Source organism: Tubulanus polymorphus, chromosome 12, assembly GCF_964204645.1.
Source record: "Tubulanus polymorphus chromosome 12, tnTubPoly1.2, whole genome shotgun sequence".
Lineage (NCBI taxonomy): Eukaryota > Metazoa > Nemertea > Palaeonemertea > Tubulaniformes > Tubulanidae > Tubulanus > Tubulanus polymorphus.
Window position 1 is genome coordinate 11,367,725 of NC_134036.1, and position 20,393 is coordinate 11,388,117.

At 34.1% G+C, this 20,393-nt stretch overlaps 2 non-coding genes across 2 annotated transcripts; both read left to right on the plus strand.

Annotated features, from left to right (window-relative positions):
• The first annotated feature begins 1,532 nt into the window (after positions 1-1,532).
• LOC141914365 (U5 spliceosomal RNA) lies at positions 1,533-1,651 on the plus strand. Its single transcript, XR_012620811.1, has one exon. It is a non-coding gene; the product is annotated as a U5 spliceosomal RNA (small nuclear RNA).
• A 2,566-nt stretch (positions 1,652-4,217) lies between these two features.
• On the plus strand, positions 4,218-4,333 carry LOC141914371 (U5 spliceosomal RNA). Its single transcript, XR_012620816.1, has one exon. It is a non-coding gene; the product is annotated as a U5 spliceosomal RNA (small nuclear RNA).
• Positions 4,334-20,393: the final 16,060 nt, after the last annotated feature.

Here is a 20,393-nt window from a genome sequence, read left to right on the forward strand (position 1 = left end):
GTCAAATTTTGACCATTATGAATGTGTGCTTATACTTCTTCTTGAATACAGTCGTGTGGAGCTTGAACAATGAGGATGACTGCAGATCACATGCGTTAAAAATCACACATGACTGTGTTATGTGACATGTGTGATTTACATTCAGGGCCGTATCACACGTACGATTCACATGTGTAAAAATGGGTTAATTAGATTAGAAAATCACACGTGTGATACAGCTTGAATGTGAATCACATGTGTGATTCACATGTGTAAAAATGGGATAAAATCACACGTGTGATTCACATACAAAATCACACGTGTGATTCACATACAAAATCACATGTGTGATAATGTCCCATTTTTACACATGTGAATCACACGTGTTTTTTAAAAAATCACATGTGTGATTTTTTTGTTAGGGGAAGTTTACTGAAAGTGTTTGTTGGCCGGGCTAGTTATTTTTAAACAGTTTTTAAATAGTTTTTATTTAAACATAACTAGAACTTGTCATGATCCAATGAAAACATATAACATCTAAATAAAAGAAATCTTAACATTCATTATATCAGTATATCATCGTAGTTTTCTTATTTTTCATTGGTTTTGTACACTTGATCAAACTGCATAATATAGACACGGACATACGTATAGCGGAGAAAGAATTCCCGAGATATCTAGAGCTCGTATATGCTTTGCGGATCCTGTTGCCTGCAGTGCGTATATAAGTGCTGAAAGTACTAAAACAAAAGAATACGTAATACAGATTATTCACGAAACCGCATATATCCGTTCGTATGGGGATCAACAGACGGGTGTCCAATCAAAATACGTTTGCATATACGGGATAATCGCTTCGAATCCGCAATGTATCCATTCATTGCGGTTATGACTAATCAAAGAATACGTCATATAACCGATGCGGATACTGCGGATAATTGTTTCAACTCGTCGAAACCGTCGAGTCGGATTTCTTTAATCCGTCAAGCATACGTCAAGTGTCAGTTGCGTATCTGTCTAAGTATCAGCAACGGACAACCGACGTATGGTTGGGGATCTATCAATACATACGCAGATCCGTTTTCCCGGATTCTTCAATGTCAGTTACGGATTGGGGTCAGATATCAAACATATACGACCATTATCCGTTAAGAATACGTCATAAATACGAGGTCGGATATTGGTACTTTTCACCCTGTGGTCAGAGTATCGGTCACGTGCCAGGTGACCCCAGATGTCACAATACGCGTGTCCATTGTAGGACACGTGGGCGTGGTCGGAGATTGACGGAATTTACCGAGTGCTCACGGAAAACGAGATACCATCATCATGAATATAATCATATATTTGTAACTGTAGCATCATTGCTTGTTGATTGATCTAATTAAGTGTAATATAAATTTGGATAAAATTATGACTGAAATCTGTGGAACCTTCTGGCTAAAAGACCGATTTTGTGGCGGAAAAAATCTGAATTTTGGCGAAAGTAAAACACCGTGTATAAAGGCAAAAATGGTTTCGGGGTATGAATACCTCGAGGACTCAGGGTAGAGGTACTCATGTTTCTCTTCCACCCCGTTTAAATCTTTCGCCTTTTACTAAAGATTTCCGTGGAGAGGAACAATCAATGAGTCTATTGACTGATTTTTGAAGCCCTCCTCACCAGGAGGGTAACTTACAACACTTACATAAAATGGCGTCCAGCCAATCACCTACGGCATACCGACTATCCGCGTCAACCGGTGGCCTAACTTAGATTTAAGTCCAGTCTAAGACTATTTTGGTTTTATAGTCGATGTAACATTTTACTACCGATCTGATAACTCTTGGACTATTTAAGGCTCTATTTTAGGGTGGGTGATTTGCTGTAGGATTTTTACAACCTGATATTTCAAATGGTCAAGGAATGCAGATTAACTTGTTTTGTTAAAAAAAAGCTAACCCCAGTTTTGATGTCAGTTTTATGAATCAATCTCTTGCATAAACATTATTCAAATACCATCGTCCTTTTTGTCCTTTTATTTTCCAGTTTGAGAAATGTTCGGACAGTTTTGATGCCTCTGTATTAGATTCTCTTCCGAGATTTTCTTAAAAATTTAATTGTGGGTTTTTCTACAAAAATCCGGAGCGAGTTCCACTGTAGAATTGTCTCATCTCAACTCTCGCCAGCTATTCATCGAAAACAAGAACCTCTTCTAGAACAAGCTTTACTTAGAATGTCAAAGGACGATTTTCTGAATTTGTCATTTGTCACACAATATATAATGAAATTTACTGACGAATCAACAATAGAAAATGCCAATGCGATTAATCTAAAAGAAAAACCGATAATTCCTATGGGGAACAAATTTCTTCTACGATCCACAAATCCCAAACCTTCGCAAATAATAAACACGAAAACAACTGATAAAACCATCCTTAAAACCCTCATTTCCCTTCTAGACGATTCATCAGTTATACCGAGCTGTGAAAGTCGAGTAACCCGACGGTAAAATGTCACCGAAATAAGAATTACATTGATGAAAACCAAAATGAACAGTGGAAACGTGACAGTGAGAAAGAAGAAAAAAATACGCTCAGAAACTGAATAAATCCAGAAGGATATTGCAAAATTGTACCGGATCACTCCACGCCGTCTTGTGATATAAGGCCAATAGTAAGGACAGTTCATGAATCCAAGATGTTTGCGGGGTAGAAATTGACCTAAATGACCACAAAAAGCCAACAAAGAAATAAATAACATTGCGCCCTGTGCAATCAGCTTTCTGGGAATTCTACGAGATTTTATTGGAAACAATACGACGATTAACCGCTCTAGACTGAGCAGTACAGTGCACCAGTTACGTGTCATCTGAAATATATAAAAAAACGGCAAAGATATTAAAATAAAAATCCACCCGAACATCCAGTCATCTACGCGGAACAAAATATCTCCCAAAACGGCGTAAATGTACGCAGTTCTCAGCGGATAAAGAATGAATGTAGCGACCATAAACAAAATATCGTTTATAGCGAGAATTTTGATGAGAAAATAAACATCAGATTTAAACCGTTTTAGAACTAACAACGTGAATGCGTTGAATGTTATACCCAGTACAGACGCCGGTAGATAACATCCTAAATACATTCTAATGTTGAAACTGAACCTAAATCTAACCGGACGAGTTTGGACTCTCTGACACCAGCTGAGCTGCGGGACCGGGCCACTTGTCGTATTGTCGCTAGTAGTGATCATTTTCGACTGATGTGTCTATCGGTAGCGTTCTATTGTACGAATCATGTTGAACGATCTGTTAAATGATAAATTGAAGTAAATTGAACCCTGGTTACATCAGACTCCTGCCGAGTATATCGGACCAATCAAGCCACGTTTCACCAAGTTATCATTTTTTTATCTCGGTTGAATGCAGTTCAGCTTATAGACCATCGTGGAACATTTGAATAGATGTGTTCTAGATCGGTCGGAGAGGAGTGAATTGAATCTAATTCTCATATCTTATTAGATAAAGTTTTGTTAAGCCTTCGGTACTAAATTTTCTCTATTCATACATATTAATGTAGATATAGGTGAATCTTTCTGGAATATTTTACTGAAATAATCGCGCATCGCTTTCACACAAACCACACACATGAATACGAGAGTTCTCATTTCACAGTTTGTATGGTCATTCGGGGCCGATAACAAACCCCCTGTTTCGCTCCCGGCACGTGTGGTGGGTTTGTAGGGACACCAAGATCGAAAATCAAACGGAATTTACCAATCAAATAGATAACTGGGTCAATCCTTATTTTAAGATAAAAAATATTCTGTACTGTTAAAGAAACCTAGTTCAGTAATAACTGTGTTCGAATCTATGACACTCCAAAGTTAGGCAGTTTAGCTAATGTTTAGCCGCGATCATACTGAGACGATTTGGTCCGAGTCACATTAGAGGGTGCCGAGTGTGAGTCGTGCCCCTAGTCGGAGATTGACGGAATTTACCGAGCACTCACGGAAAACGAGATACCATCGTCATGAATATAATCATATATTTGTAACTGTAGCATCATTGCTTGTTGATTGATCTTATTAAATGAGATATAAATTTGGATAAAATTCCGACTGAAATCTGTGGAAACTTCTGGCTAAAAGACCGATTTTGTGGCGGGAAAAAATCTAAATTTTGTCGAAAGTAAAACACCGTGTGTAAAGGTAATGGTTTCGGGGTATGAATACCTCGAGGACTCAGGGTAGGTAGGTACTCTGGTTTCTCTTCAACCTCGTTTAAATCTTTCGCCTTTTACTAAAGACTTCCGTGGAGAGGAACAATCAATGAGTCTATGGACTTAATTTTAAAAGCCCTCCTTATGACAATAATATAGGAAAAGTACTGTCATTCAATCACAACCAGCCAACTAAATAACGGGGACAATCTCTTGGTTCTATACTGTAAATCTAAATGTATGGATTTAACAACTTAGTTTAATCAATGTAACCTCATTGTATTTAGAAGCGGGGGTTTCGACCCCCCACCTCGATTCAGCTCCCCACTAGACCCAGGTGGGTGATTAGCGCCGTTGTAAATGGGGTCAATCAATTGAGGGACACGTTCCCAATAAAAGAAAGATAAGATTTTTTTTTAAAATTTCCGTGGAGAGGAACAACCAATGAGTCTATTGACTGATTTTTGAAGCCCTCCTGACCAGGAGGGTAACTTATAACAATTGGAACACTGCCAGTTTCCTGGAAAACTTAAGTTAGGCCACATGTCAAGGCATGTTTTCACACGATGCACACTTGAATTCAAACATACGTACCTCATACGTAGGCAGTGGGTCGGTCGGCCGTTTTTATCAAAAATAAAATGTATTTCAATGAATCCCAATAAAAAGTTTTCACTCGGTACCTTTGAAGTCGGGTCGGTGGGGGTATGGCAAAAAGACCATTAACATGGGATGGCCTAAAATTCATATGATGTCACATATCAGAGGGTGGCTGAATATTGGGTCTTCGAAACCCCTCTTCCAATGTTGGCGGCCGAAGTTAAAATACCGGTTCGTGTTATAATAGATATAATATATAACAGATCGTGTTATATCCAGGAATTAACGACTACTACATTCAGACCTCGACCTATACTTTGGATTGCTGCTTAATATTTTCAGGTCACAAGAAATTGCAATTTATTACAGCGCTCATCTTCTGCTAGGATCATTCAGCCTATTTGCATGCCAAACGTGCACGCGTTACATCATCACCATTAGTAGTGTACTGTACGAGCTTGTGTGAGTGTCGTGTAGCACTCCGTGCGCACGTGGAGGCCTCGTATAAGTGAATGTTCGCTTACACTTAAATTTCATTCAAAACAATCACCGGGTATTACAATGAAACAATACCTATGGCGGATGTATGAAATAATTACATCCTCACCAGCAATGAGCATTTAAAATTCGCATGTATACGGCACCTAGTCTAATGAAACCTACGCCATTCTATGGCTTTCCCATAATTATTTTAGTAATGCCGGAATTCCCCGTATATCCCAAAAACAGCCAATCCCATTCGCTCGTAGAATATATCGAGGTCATTATTATTATTTATAAAATTTTATAAGCGAGAGCTAAGAATTTTCCCGCAAAAAACAGTTTTTCGTTGAATTTTAACTCAGTTGACCATGTCATCGACGATGGTTCGCCATGTCTTCAATCGCATCGATTATACGTCATTTAAGCCGAGAACCAATGAAACAAATGCTCACATAAAAAAACGTAGCGCGATTTTACATGAATTGGCTCAATGCCAACATCATATCGCAATAATATATAAATATATTGTCGTTTACCCTATATTCTGTACACTATTCCAGTGTCAGCATTCGGAATCAGTATTTCTCAAAAGCTGTTACTTAGAAGATCTAAAAGATGAAGAAATATTAGGTTATTTCTATGAACAAGAATTATCACTTGTACCAAATCCAGATGAAATAGAATACAAAATAGAAAAAGTATTGAAAACAAAAACTCTTAAAGGAAAAAAGTATTCTTTGGTGAAATATAAAGGATACGATGATAAATTTAATGAATGGATTGTACCTAGTAAAATTAAAAGAATAAATGAATAAAGATTTATTTATATTTGAACCGCATAATATGTTAGTTACTGGAGTAACCAATTGTGGTAAAACACATTTCATATTAGATTTGTTAGAAACTATTTATAAGAATCATTTTGATAATATAATATTATTCGGTCCTACTTATGAAATGAATAAAACATATAATAGGGATATAGTTAAAATAAAAAAGTTTATTATATTAGATCCTAAAACAGTAAAAGAAAATTTAGATAATTGTATAAAAATAGCAATTGATACTTATAAAGGATCAAATACATTATTCATTGTAGATGATTGCGCTAATTTACATGATTCAAAAGTGAGAGAAAGTGAGTTATGTTACTTAGCTTTCTCTGGGAGACATTTTGGGATAACAACATGGGTTTTAAATCAAAAACATAATTCAATTGTTAAAGACTTTAGGGAGAATATAAGATTTCTAGTTTTATTCTACAATGAAGATAGAAAATCTATGCAACAATCATTGGAAGAAAATCAAATTATACCTACTGAATTACATGATGAATATATGAATAAATTAAAGAATAATAAAGGTTCAAAATTATTACTGAGACTACAATTTCCCTATGAATATTAATGTATAAAATAACTATTAGTATACCTATGTATTACATACCCTAATACCTGATACCCTATTAGATACCCTAATACCTACTATGTATTAGATACCCTATTAGATACCTTAAATACTTAAAACCCCCTTTTTTAAAATAAATATTATCTATACAATTTTCAACCAATTTATTTTTATTTTTTCAACTATTATATGAATAAGTTTGAAAATAATAAAGGTTATTTATTATTACTGAGGTTTCAATATAAATTTAAAAAAGAAATATAATTTAAGGTATTTTCAAATAATATGTATTAGATATGTATTAGATATGTATTAGATACCTTAAATACTTAAAACCCCCTTTTTTATTTACTATTATTTTATACAATTTTCAACTAATATTATTATTTGAGTTAAATATAATTAATATTTTAATCACTTTCACTATCATACCCTAACATTTTTTTCAAATTCTCTACCGAATTTTCTTCTTCAAATTCTTTATTATTTTTATACTTATTCTTCACCCTTTTTATCGCATCATCAATAGTTGTTTCATTGTTATGCTTATTCATCCAATCAAATTTATCACTATTTTCTACTTTATGTTTCATAGAATCTTTAATATCAATATCTGTAACTATATTTTCATTATCATCTTTATAAGTGTTTGCTCCTAATATTTCATTTACAATGTTTGATCCTAATATTTTATTAGCATCGGTTAAATCTAATTTATCTTTATTAGGTGTTGCTAATAATAAATCTTCATATAATTCTTTACCATTTACTTTTTTATCTGAAACAAACTTTGTAACATATTCAAATGGGTGTTTTTAAGTCTTTTCTTATGTCATTTGTCTTGATTTTTAGTATGTACGCATCAGTATTGAAGCAAATTAATGGAAATCCGCAGTTAAATGTACGATCTTCAGTTGATAAATCATAAACATAATCTGTTGGGTTATATATTTCAAATAAATCTTTAACTTCTTCAGTTAAATCTTTTTCTGTGTGGCTTAAATTAAAGCAATTTGGTTTAGATTTAATCAATCCAATATTCATATTGAAGCCTAATGAATTACATAATATGTTTAACCCTGATATAGCAACTTTTCCGTTTTGAGCTAAAGATATTGCAGGAGAACTCGTAAATTTTTTAGCACCATCTGCTGCGTAGAATCCAATGAAGAACCATTTTCTTAAATTATCTTTTGCATTTAATACATAATCTGGAACTATCTTTTCTTTTGTTGAAGTATTACTTTTCACTATTGGATGAATATAGAATTCATCATTATATTTTATAGCAAAATCTTTAGGATTATTTACAAGTATTCTATAAACTGCTGATGATTTCATAACATCCAGGATTCTAAATGTTTTATGTGGATAAACTTCTTCACAGAATTTCTTAATTCATTCTAATAATTTCAAGTCTTGATTGCATAAATACCAACAATATTTATTACCCCAAACATAATTATACACACCTGCTGAACCATCTCCCATAAAAAATTCTTTGATAAAATATTCTTTTTCTTCTAATGTTTCGGGTTCTATATTGTAAATATTATCAATTATTTCATCAAATGACATATGATTCATTCTTGGGAAAAATCTTTTATGTAATAATTCATCTCCAATTTTTATATCAGTTGGTTTTATTTCATCGCCATTTCGTTTAATTAAACTATAATCTTCTGTAACATCTACAAACCCTAATTTAGTTCTAACTCTATAGATCTTCTTATTTGTTTTATGCCTAATAATATTCTTTAATTTTTTTCCATCCATTTCTTGTCCAAACATCCATTAAAGCATTTATTTATATCAATTCTTTTTCACCATATGAAATATAACATTCATTTTGTTTTGGAATTATTTCTGAAATTCTTCTTATCAATATTTTATCATTACATTTTAATAATATTGGGGTGTCAGCTGTTACAGAATCAAAAAATAATATTTCAATATGCTTTTTCCCAAAAAGCGGTTGTAAAACACTATAATAAAAATCATACATTAATAATTTTGATACTTCTAAAACAGTTGAACCAATGAATATAGGTTTATTAAATTTCATTGACGTTCTTTTTAATTTTACTGCTGTTAAATAATCTTCAAATCTTTTATTTCCTAAATGTCTAGGACTTGATTGTAAATGTCTTAATCTTTCAGAATTATTTACTAATTCAATATCATTTCTATTTCTAATATTTTCACATCTTTTACCATAAAAACTATTATTCATTAATTTGAAGAAATCTTTTTCAAAATCTGTTTTTGATATGGTTCTCTGTTGAGTATTGAAATCTATATATTTTTCTAACCACTTCGATTGATTAAATTCAATATATCTATGTACTTTTTTCAATTTCATTCCTTGTTTTAGATAAAATTTTAACATTCTATGATGAACGATATAATTGTATTTATTATTTTGAGTAAGTATTAATTTTTCTGTAAAAACATGATCTTTCGGTTTTATTTTCTTCTGGTATTCACTTAAATAACTATCATCTACGGTTAAATGTTCTGGGCAATAAGGTAAGTTTCTTGTTTTAAACTTTAAATCTTCAGGATATTCTAAATCAACTACAAAGAAATAACCAATTGGTGCTTCATCTTTTAAACTCGCAATTGCGCTTTCCCAATCAGTTTTATTATCATTTTCAACTTCTGTCAATATAAAATTTTTATATGGTTGAGGTTGCATCATTGCCCAACCATATAAATTATTGGCGTCAATATATAATAATTTATATTCATCATTTGCTATAAAATATCTATCTCCCATAACACCACTAATTCCACCTCTAATTGATTTTTCAAATAATAAAACCATATCTGGTTCTTTTAATTAACTTTCTTAGCTTGTAAATTACAATCTTCATGAGCAGCTCCACGATATTTTGAATTTAAATGATCATGATCTCTAACTTTTTTATCAAATGAATAAAAACGTTTTTCACAATAACAACAATGAGTTGCATAATTAAAATCAATTTCATCTTCTTTTGTCATAACTCTTCTTTTATTTTTGTTTAATAATTTTGCAAAATCACTTTCTAATTCAATCATTTTGTTACAAAAATCATTAACTACATTTTCACCTCTAAAAGAAATATATTGACTTTCATATAATTCAGGATAATTTGATTTTATATAAATTCCATAAGCAGCAGCTCTTTGATGAACTTTTTTAATTGTATTTATAATTGGTGGGTCTAGTGTTGTGTCTTCATTTAATTCATTTCCTTTATCCATTGATTTTAATAATTGCTTTTTGTTATATATTTCTTTTCTATCTTGATCAGTTAATTCTTTATTTAACGATTCAAAATCCCCATAAATTACAAATGGAACAATATTTTTAAATTTATGATTAGTAAATTTCAATTTATAATCTTTTTCTGTTGGCATTATTAATTCACAAAAATCTTTATTATCACATAATTCTTTATGTTTTAATAATGTATTCTCAGTCATGAATTAAGATAAACATTTTCTACATAGATAAATTTTATTATGGTGATCACTTTCTGTTCTAAAGAATAAATCAATTTGTTTTAACCACATATAATGTTCATTTTCATCTTTTTTGTAATATAACAAATCTATAGGATTTTCATCATCATAATATTCTGTTAAATATAAAGCTTCCAATGTATAATCTTTAATATTTTCACCTTTTGTCTTTGGTAATTGCATTAATTCAAATACATTTATTTTTAAATTATTAACTTTTTCTATTTTAGGAATCATTTTTATAGTTACTGGATATTGATCAATTTTATATAATATTTCATATTTCCGGTAATTTGTTATTCTACAAACATTTTCCTGTGTTGGATGTAAGCAACTAATAATTGACCATAGAAAACATTTATTATCTTCATTTTGAATATTTATTACTGCTTTTGTTGTAAATGGTAATTTAATATAAGATGATGCTTTAATATCCTTTTCTGTTGTAAAGTTTGAATCATTTTTAAACATTTTTTTACTTTTTGATGTTTTATTTCTTTTTGTATTGTAAACATTTAAATCTAAATATATAATTTCATTCAATGTTAAGCCGGAACCCTCAAAATATCTTTCTTCAATATGACGTTTAAATTCATTAAATATTTTTTCTAACTTCTCTTTTTTTGTGTTTTTGAAATTATTTCTTCAGAGTGTGTTTGAATATTATAATTCATTTTTTCTTCTGACTTTATAAAACTTACTTTCCCAGAGATACTAATTTTTGGATATTCAACATCTGTTATCAAATCTAGTATTTTTTCTATTATTTCATTAAATGTACTATAATCTTCTATTGTTGTACCTTTAAAAAATCTAAATATAATAGCTGCAGGACCAATTTTACTATGTAATGTTTCTAAAATTTCAATTGTATCTTTAATTTCTAGTGAATCAATATAATTTCTAACATTTTCCATGTAAGGTTTATTTGAAATGGATTTAGTTTTTGAAGTTGTTTTTTTTACTTTTTGAGGTTTATCATCAAAATAATCTTTTCCTAAAACATTATTACTCAAATTTTGATGGTGTTTTTGTGATTCGAGATGTCTATTATAATTCCTTTTTACTATAAATTCATTACAAACTTCACATTTTATTTCATCCACATTCATATTTTCTAATCTTTCTTTTCTTTCATTGGAATTTTCTGGAGTTTCAAAATCTATTACATTTTTTATATGATTTGCAGTTTTTTCGTGTCGTGTTTTATGAGATGTATCGACGTATTTTTTACAATATGTGCAATAATATTGATTTTTATTAACATTATTATTTTCTGGCTGGTGTTCATTCTCCCCCATTTATTAGGAAAAAAAATTACTTGTGGTGATGAGTGGTGTCTCGCCCTCTCGCCCTCTGATCTGAAAGCCTACTTTTCCAATTACTTAGGCATAATCGATGCACGCGCATCACTATGTACTCGTATAGAGTCGATCATAAGTACATCGTTTTTCATTGGTTTCATAGGATCGGAAATCATTATATTTAATGAGCTGTCACTGATATTAGGTTTTCATATACTATTTTATCATTTTCGCTGATGTACTGCGCGTGTATAGAACACACCATTCTGACTAGTAACGCACCTGTCTTACGTCTATGATTGTAAAGCGACGACGGGATCATTTTTTCGAATTGTCGAATTGAGCTGTGCGTATTTCTTTGGGCCGAAAGATGCAATCTAGACTGCCGAATAGATATTGTAAACCGCAGTCATTCAGTGTGTATAGCTATCCTGCATATTCGCCTCACGTTTCGAGTAAAATTGACCGTAATCTGGTCGTCGATGGCAGTAAATATGATTTTACCCTGAAACACTGTTCTTTCAAATTTAGGTAATTTCATTCTGTCAAAATGAGATCCTTGACAGCTACGGACGATAGATCAAAACGATACTAACGCATTTACTTTAATTTTTTCTTTAAATTATCCGAACAATTGATCCACAGCTAGATTTTCGTAGTATTTGAAAATGTTTCGTAGTATTTAGAAATGTTCTTAATGTTGTTTCCGTATGCGTGGGGGTTACGTTAAAGCCGTCAGACAAGAACGTACTAGTAGTAAGAATTACGAAAGTTCTTGTTTGATGCTTTCATCTACCAACGCAAACCATAAATCAGTCTATAAACAACAATTCTTTCTCGGTTCTTCTGCTGTGAGATCTGGCAAACATTCAGAAAATCTTTATATAAAACTTTTAAATAGTTGGAACCATATTTGGTTGGGTCGGAACAATGGAGTGTATTTATATTGAGGCTCGTGAAGGGATCACGCTGATACTTGATGATATTCCCGGCTACTTTCCGTAAAAGGAAAAAACCGGAAGTTTAGGAAGATGTGGTTGTTTTGCTGATCCTGTATTAAAATAGAATTAGTTAAATTGTAGATAAAATAATTAGTATAAGTATTTCAAATAATTTAAGAATTGATAATCAATCACAATGTATTCTGAATCGTAGTTAATTATAATAATTAAAAAAAGAAACTATGAATTTGTACTGTAGTTAGAAAAGAAAACAAAGTTTTGAAAAGATATTTAATTTGAGTAATCTAGATGTTGTTTAAGAACAAATTGTTAATAATCGCTAATGTTTTAGAAAAATTAATTTGTGTTTAATGTTAAAACTAGCTGTCTGAAGTTTCTGTTGTCTGTATGCGCTCGTTGGTAATTCACAGACAATAGCTGCTCTCTCAACAACGACTAGCAAGGAGCGAGTAAATCACAACGCGTCATGACAGGAGGGTTGGAAGAAAAAGTTTATATCAGCAAATCAGTTTTTTAAAAAAACCTGCAGATCAGCAAATCAGTAGGGCTAAATTTTCCGTAACTAAAAACGGTCATGACAGTTGGGTAGCTGCTCCTTGCTAAAAAGCGGAAGAACCTGCGTGGGAGAATCGGAATTCTGAAAATGCCGGTTCTTTCTAAAAAAGGGGGCCGCTATCGAGAGAGAGGAGAGAATCTGTACCTTAGTAAGACGAGTGTCGACAGCAGGACAGGAGAAGCTTCGGAACAATAGGGATTCATATACAATAGGGATTAGGAAAATCATTCTTTGTTCAAGGTAAATAAAATATATTATCTTCAATATTATCATCCGGTATTTCAATTTATTCATTCGGATTTGTGCACGGACACGTTCTCTCGCCAGGGCCTTACTCAAGTATTTTATAGATAACGATTAAAGAGAGGATTGTGACCGGTGTATCAATACGAATATTGGAGGTGTAAAAGATATTATACAGAATCTGAGTTCTCATACATTTTTCCCAATATCTTGACAGCTCAGCTTTTATAGGGCCGAAACGGTTGGCTTCAAGATTACTCTAAAAAGCATCAATAAACGGGCTTTCTCTGCGTTTTAGGTATTGAATGCCAAAGGTGAAGTACTTAATACTTAGTTCCTGAAAGCTATATTTCCATAATTTCATATCGAAACACGTTTGACTAAAATAGTACTTACTTCTGGCAACATCGTTTTGCTCGTGGTTCTCAATTTTAGCCATTGAACTGTTGGGGCAAAGTTTGATCCTATCGAATGGACCGTAAACCGATGAAATCTTGAAGCATTTGTCGTTTCCTGCCGGTTACCAACCCGTCTCGCATTTACACTCTAAATAAGAAACAAACGGTGTTTGGGACGGAACTGGATCTAGGGTCCCTCCTGTGGATTAATTTGATTATTTGATACTCAAATAACTATTCCGAACAAACTTAGTATACTGTGCAATAATGTTGAAGTATTCGTATAAATAGTTTTGAGAACTTAGTCATTTCTAAGAATTCTATTTCAAGTATTTTTGGTTTTCAAATTCCCTGTTTTAGCATTTTAATTGCCACTTTACTCCCAGTGTTCGTAGTTATGTCTTATTTATAGCCAAAGAGTCAGGTGACATTTATTTAACAGTTTAATATATTCGCTTTCTTATCAGAACTCCGTTCTTGAACGGACGGCGTAAAATGTAGCGACAATTTCAACTAGTTCGTTTCCTCGTTGTATTTTTGGCTAAATAAATTTGGGCGTGACAGTGACAGCGCCGCTTCACTATAACTTACTAGCCCTCGATATCAGACATGACGACCTACAAGACGTCACCAACAGCAGCAGCGCGGCTCCCAGAGTTATGACGTAATGCATCTGTCTAAAAGACATAGACAAATATTGTATAATTCCTATCTAGTGACATTTAAGTATAGTATGATTATATATTTGCATTTTATCTAATTGTAATTATCTAATTTTATCTAATTAGTACTTGCATAATCGTCATAATCTTTGTATTACACATGTATTTGCATAAAGTTGGGGTTCTCAGATTCGTATACGTCACTTTTTGACTTCTCATGATCCCCTCTATTTTCATTAATGCTATATATTGTAAAAATTTCACGCGAAACTCTGTTAATTTTTCCATTTCATAATGTAATTTTGAAAAGCAAAATAAATTCAATTCAATTCAAACAGCTATGTGCCTTATTTGAATGTAGCCCAAGACCAAAACAATAAGTAGTTAGAGAACTAAACTTACATCCAGTGGTAATGCTTCATTTTCAGTGAAATTGGATATCGATGAAAATTGAAACGCGGTCGACTAATAACCCACCAGCGAAACCTGTCGGGACCTCAGTGCGACTTAGTCCAAAAGTGGTCATCATCACAAGTCTGGTCATAGATTGTTAGATCGACTATAGAACCAAGATGGTCTTAATCCCATCTGGAATTTAAGCCCCTACTTTGCAATTGGCCCATGTTCATATGCATCACATCCGCTTGTTACTTTATAAAGCCAGTCAGTCCATCACAGTAATTGACTTTAGAGTCTCGCAATTAATCTTGCGTGGAATGTTCATTATCGCATTCAATTGAATCTTTCGCTGAGCATATGAAATAATATAATAATTCTATTTATCATGAAACGAATGATTATTTCGCCATCGAGTTTATCGAAAATCAATAAACGGGCGAGGGCTCCCATATTGTCACTCGCATCGTCGTGCGCGATGGTTACAGAATGTTAAGACGTAAATACCTTTTCACCGATTGTCGCGGCTTTCTCATATTTCAGTTCGTCGTCGGAGTAATGCGTCTACAGCAAACAGCTCAAAGCGTAAACAATCGTCGAATTTATAAGAATCGATCTCGGAAGCGACGACGATAGCAGCTTGCGAGCGAGTAAGTACTAGCATAAGCCATCCGTTTCGCCAATTCACTTAACGACGTTTCAGTTGTGAAAACAGTTTTGAACTAGCGGCGATCGAAGCTTTGGAGCTAGTAAGTATCGTCAAAGCTACTCGTCTTGCTTCATAACCAATTCACTGCGCGTTTCAGTTGTGAAAACAGTTTAGATGAGCGGCCGGTGATCGAAGCTTTGGAGTTTTAAAGTATTGTTGTCAAATATACTCGTTTCGCTCGTAACCAATTCACTGCGCGCTTGTCAGCGTGAAGATTTCGCGTCAACGTCGAGACGATCGGTCCAGTCGTTCTAGAGTTCAAGCCGAACAGCTGTTCAATAATACCGTACGATTCGAAACAGACACGTATTCAGTGTTTAGATGCAAGACGAAAAAACGATGAAATTGAAACTCTAGAATAACCAACGTATATCGAAATATCTTATCTTAAGTGTTGACGGGTAATAGAATATAGGAATACCCTATTCCGGTGGGGAACATAATGGATATTACATTGATATCTATACAGTGATGGTAAAACAGTGATGGTAAAACAGTGATTGTAATACAGTGGTAGTAATACAGTGATAGTAATGCTGTGATAATAATACAGTGATAGTCATACAGTGATAGCAATGCAGTGATAGTAATACAATGATAGTAATACAGTGACAGTAATACAGTGATAGTAATACATTGATAGCAATACAGTGATAGTAATACAGTGATAGTAATACAGTGATCGCAATACTGGGATAGCAATAAGGTGATAGTAATGCAGTGATAGTAATACAGTGACAGTAATACAGTGATAGTAATACAGTGATAGTAATACAGTGATAGTAATACAGTGATCGCAATACTGGGATAGCAATAAGGTGATAGTAATGCAGTGATAGTAATACAGTGATAGTAATACAGTGATAGTAATACAGTGGTAGCAATACAGTTAGCTATACAGTGATAGCAATATAGTGATATAATAAAGTTATAGCAATGCAGTGATAGCAATACATTGACAGTAATACAGTGGTAGTAATACAGTGATAGTAATACAGTGGCAGCAATACAGTGGGAAGATGTCGTAATTGATCATATAAATAAATTTGGATTTTATCAGACCAATAAAAAATTTTTATTTTACACCGCCAATAATTTAATTTGGGTTTAACGGCAAAATTTGATTTTTCCCGCCAAAAAAAATTTGAATTTGAATTTTCCCGCCATTTTTACCGGCACTTCCGGCTTTTTACCGTCACTTTATTCGCGTGACATGGTTCTTCGATTTTTCTGCGTACCGGATATAAACCGCAGGCTGTGGCATCGTCTGCGAACCTGTTCGCCAGTTCCAGCGGGTTTTTGGTGCACACCAATGCGCACAGTAGCTGGTATTGCATTTCAAGTCTGGCGGAAGTTCTACGAGAATCATTTTACAGTTGGGATAGTTTGCGCAAAGACGCTGCATCACGTTTATTTCGCCCTCGACAGTGACGTGAATTTGATACATATTTGCAGCAAAAACAGCAGCAGCAGCAGCGGTGGCGGAAAAACTGAAAGTTCATATGAATAGTTGAAAGAGAAGACAAATATTATCTTGAACGATTAGAACTAAATTTGTCTTAAATATTCGATTTTTCGCTACAAGCGCTTCAGCGGGTAAACGGTAATACTGTTACTTCATATAAATTCACCCTATTTAGCCTAAGGCAAACAAATGGATACCTTGCTTCTCCCCGTTTCTCCGTGTCTGCTGAACGCAAAAGTTGACCGCTCTATCTACTCTAATCTACATGAATTTTTAAAAAATTGTGACCAGGCATACGATAACAGACCCGGCAGCTAAAGATATGAACTGATTCTATTTTAGTTGACTACGTATAAGTAACTACTCAGTAATTGTGACAAAGACAGACCCGACAGCTAAATAAATGAACTGGTTCTATTTCAGTTTACAAAGTGACCCGGCCGCTGCGGAGAAACAAGGTATCATTTTCTGCGTTACAGAAGGAATTTATTTTCTCGTTGACTAATTCTCGGCTCGTCCACAGCTCTCTCATCATGTAAATAATAATCATCTTTTTCTTTCCAACTGGACACTTGAATTGTTTAAGAATTATTTCATTTCTTACCTGAATCACGGAGTATATCGATCGAACAGGTCTCAAACACTGTGTAAGATTGAATCTCTAATGAACGCAGCCGAATTCATTATTCATTTGCATAAAACCTGTTTCTAATTTCTGATCTAAAATGCTTTGCGTTATTAAAACAATGCGCATTGGGGATGAATATACTAGAATAACCTCTACTCCCCTCCTACCCTGCCCCTCCCCTCCTACCCCACCCCTCCTTTAACATCAAATCAACATTTGTATTACAATTTTCATATTCGAAACCAGATTGGAATTATGATAATATGATTATGATAAGTATATAATTATGATAAGTGAGTGTAATAAAAATTTCTATTGAATATCGTCATGAAACGTGTTGTATCATGTTTCATCACATTCCAGATTTACGGGTCGTGCAAAAATGAGTTGTTGCGCGAAATTGCCACGAGTTAGAAACCACGTTATAAAACAGTTCTATCGAGATATAGATAATAAGCTGCAATTCGTGCACGTTTTTACGTACTTTTTAAAACGACGTTCGCTCAGATTTTGTGCGGAAACGTCAAAAGATGAAAACAGCTTCAGGCATCGTGTGGGACATGAATATAAAAACAGCACGACCGTAGGATACACGAACACACACACGATTCACGACAAATCCGTCGCATTTTAATTATTCAAAAATCTAATATGAAATTAAACGGGGTAAAATGGAAAATAATCCGATCTGTAAAGAGCGGCTTAATATACAGTATGAACGCAGTAATAATCTGTACCCGTTGGGCTATAACCCCCTCCCCCTCTCTCCCTCCCGCCTCGTTGTTTTGTGATGTGTGACAAAATTATGTCCTAGGGACGGATCTATCCAACTAGAAGTTACTTTTTTATCAAGACAATGATCCAAAAAAGCTCTAAAAAAGAAATTCGACGCTCATCGTCATGGATACTGCACCGGTTCATTTCTAATAATGCCGGGTTGAGGGATGAGCGGGGATTCGGATATAGCCTTCAGCGTGATTACTTCATCCAATGAAAGTCAAGCCCTTCACGTGTACCTCCACTCTTCACCATGTTCCTGTCTATCAAGTTCTGTCACCCAATTCCCTTCTTCGAAACTTTTTCAACTTCTGTATACGGATACTAGTTCAAAATGAGGTTAGACAAGGCAACAATAACAAAAATCCTAAAGTGATAAGTTTTCTATTAACTGTTATTTATTTCTGTCCGTTTTACGAATTGTCTTAATCGGAAGTGGACTATTAACTCATTATCGGTAAAACTTAGGTAAAGTCTCCCAGAAACGTCTTGACAAATAGGTCTGGTTTTAAGTTATCATATTGTTTGGTTGTAGAACCAAAATGCCCTTAGACTCGTCTTAAGCTTGTTTTTTTGCTACTGGACCAAATGTTTTAATTTATGGGATCTTACTCATTCCTAGTTACAATTACTTTGAATAGATCTACAGTTGCCGTCGGAACCGCATCTAGCAGCGCACTCTAGCGTCCATCTTCTTTCACTATTCGCTGTAGATAAGGCAAACCAGGAACCTTTAACCGAACCTGAAAATATCATCACAATTATCATAACGGCTGCCGACTTGTAAAACAATCAACTAGGCCACAGTGCGTGACATCACATCATATTCGCCAATCAATGCTCGGCTCGCAAAAGTCGAATGTCCAGGACCCAGTGTTACAGGTGACTCGAGTCCCTAAATTGTCTCAAATCTTAAAACTGAAGGGGTTGCTTCCATAGTACTTAAGTCCAAAACTTAAGCTGTTAGGTTGGCTCTAGAAGTAATTTGGTCCCAGACTGGTCTTGAATATAAGCTGTGACTATAATGCAACTGGCCCCATCAGATCCACGATTAGATGCATTGCAATGCCGAGTAATAAGCGCAATGTCGGTGTGACCCACCTGTTTTTGAGCAGACCTGATGCGAATATATGGATGGAGCTTTTCTCCACTCCCAACTCGAATGGCTACACCCAATACAAAATTCGACTCTCTCCACGTAGTATATCGATTGGCATATCTTATCTTCGGAACAGAGTTTCGCGCAAGCGCTCATTGTCGTGTTTCGCTCGAAGATTCGTAAACAGTCTCGAAATTGGCGGCGATGCATACATGCGAAATCAATCTGATGCGGGGTCAGTTGAGCTAGATCAAATCCAAATGGAATAGAATATACTTAGTTTCTGCGGTATGATAACTTTCTTTTTCATAAATCGAAATTGAAATTTATTCAGACTCATCACCTAACGACAGTTATACAGAGGGACATCAAGAAGTATTTACAATTTGTAAAACAAATCACGGTTAAACACACTCAGTGCCACCTGTCGGATTCTTCTTGTCGAAAAAAAAACAAAAAGCTCGCAGAAACATTGGCCAAGTAACAGTCGAGTTCAACCCTCGTTGAACATCAGTATATACCTCCTCTGGGCGCATATCAGACACCGATCCAGGACTGGAATGTTGGGACAGTTGGTAGGATAAGGAAATACAAAAAAAAATATTTTCACTTGGAAAAATGCTGTTTAAGAATCACCCTCACCCAACCGTGAAGTAATGTTACACCTCTAAAAATCCTTTTCGATGATATAGAGACGTTTAAGTGTTTCACGAGACCTTCAAAAGTATAAGGCCTTGGACGTGAACCCGTTCAGCAACTTACCTCCATAGTTATCCGATAATCCATACATACAGATTGCTCCATCGATCATTAAGTTTTTATCTGTTTTCTTGCAATATTCACTCACTCTTGCTGGCTGCGTTGATCTTTTATGAGTCTTGCATCGATAGCTTGCATCGTCTTGTTTAACCACGCTTATGGATACACATTCCCATGGTTCATTCGAACAATAATACTCACAAACATTGAGCGCGTCATCGATGTCGTTTACACCATCCAGTGCGTACTTCAT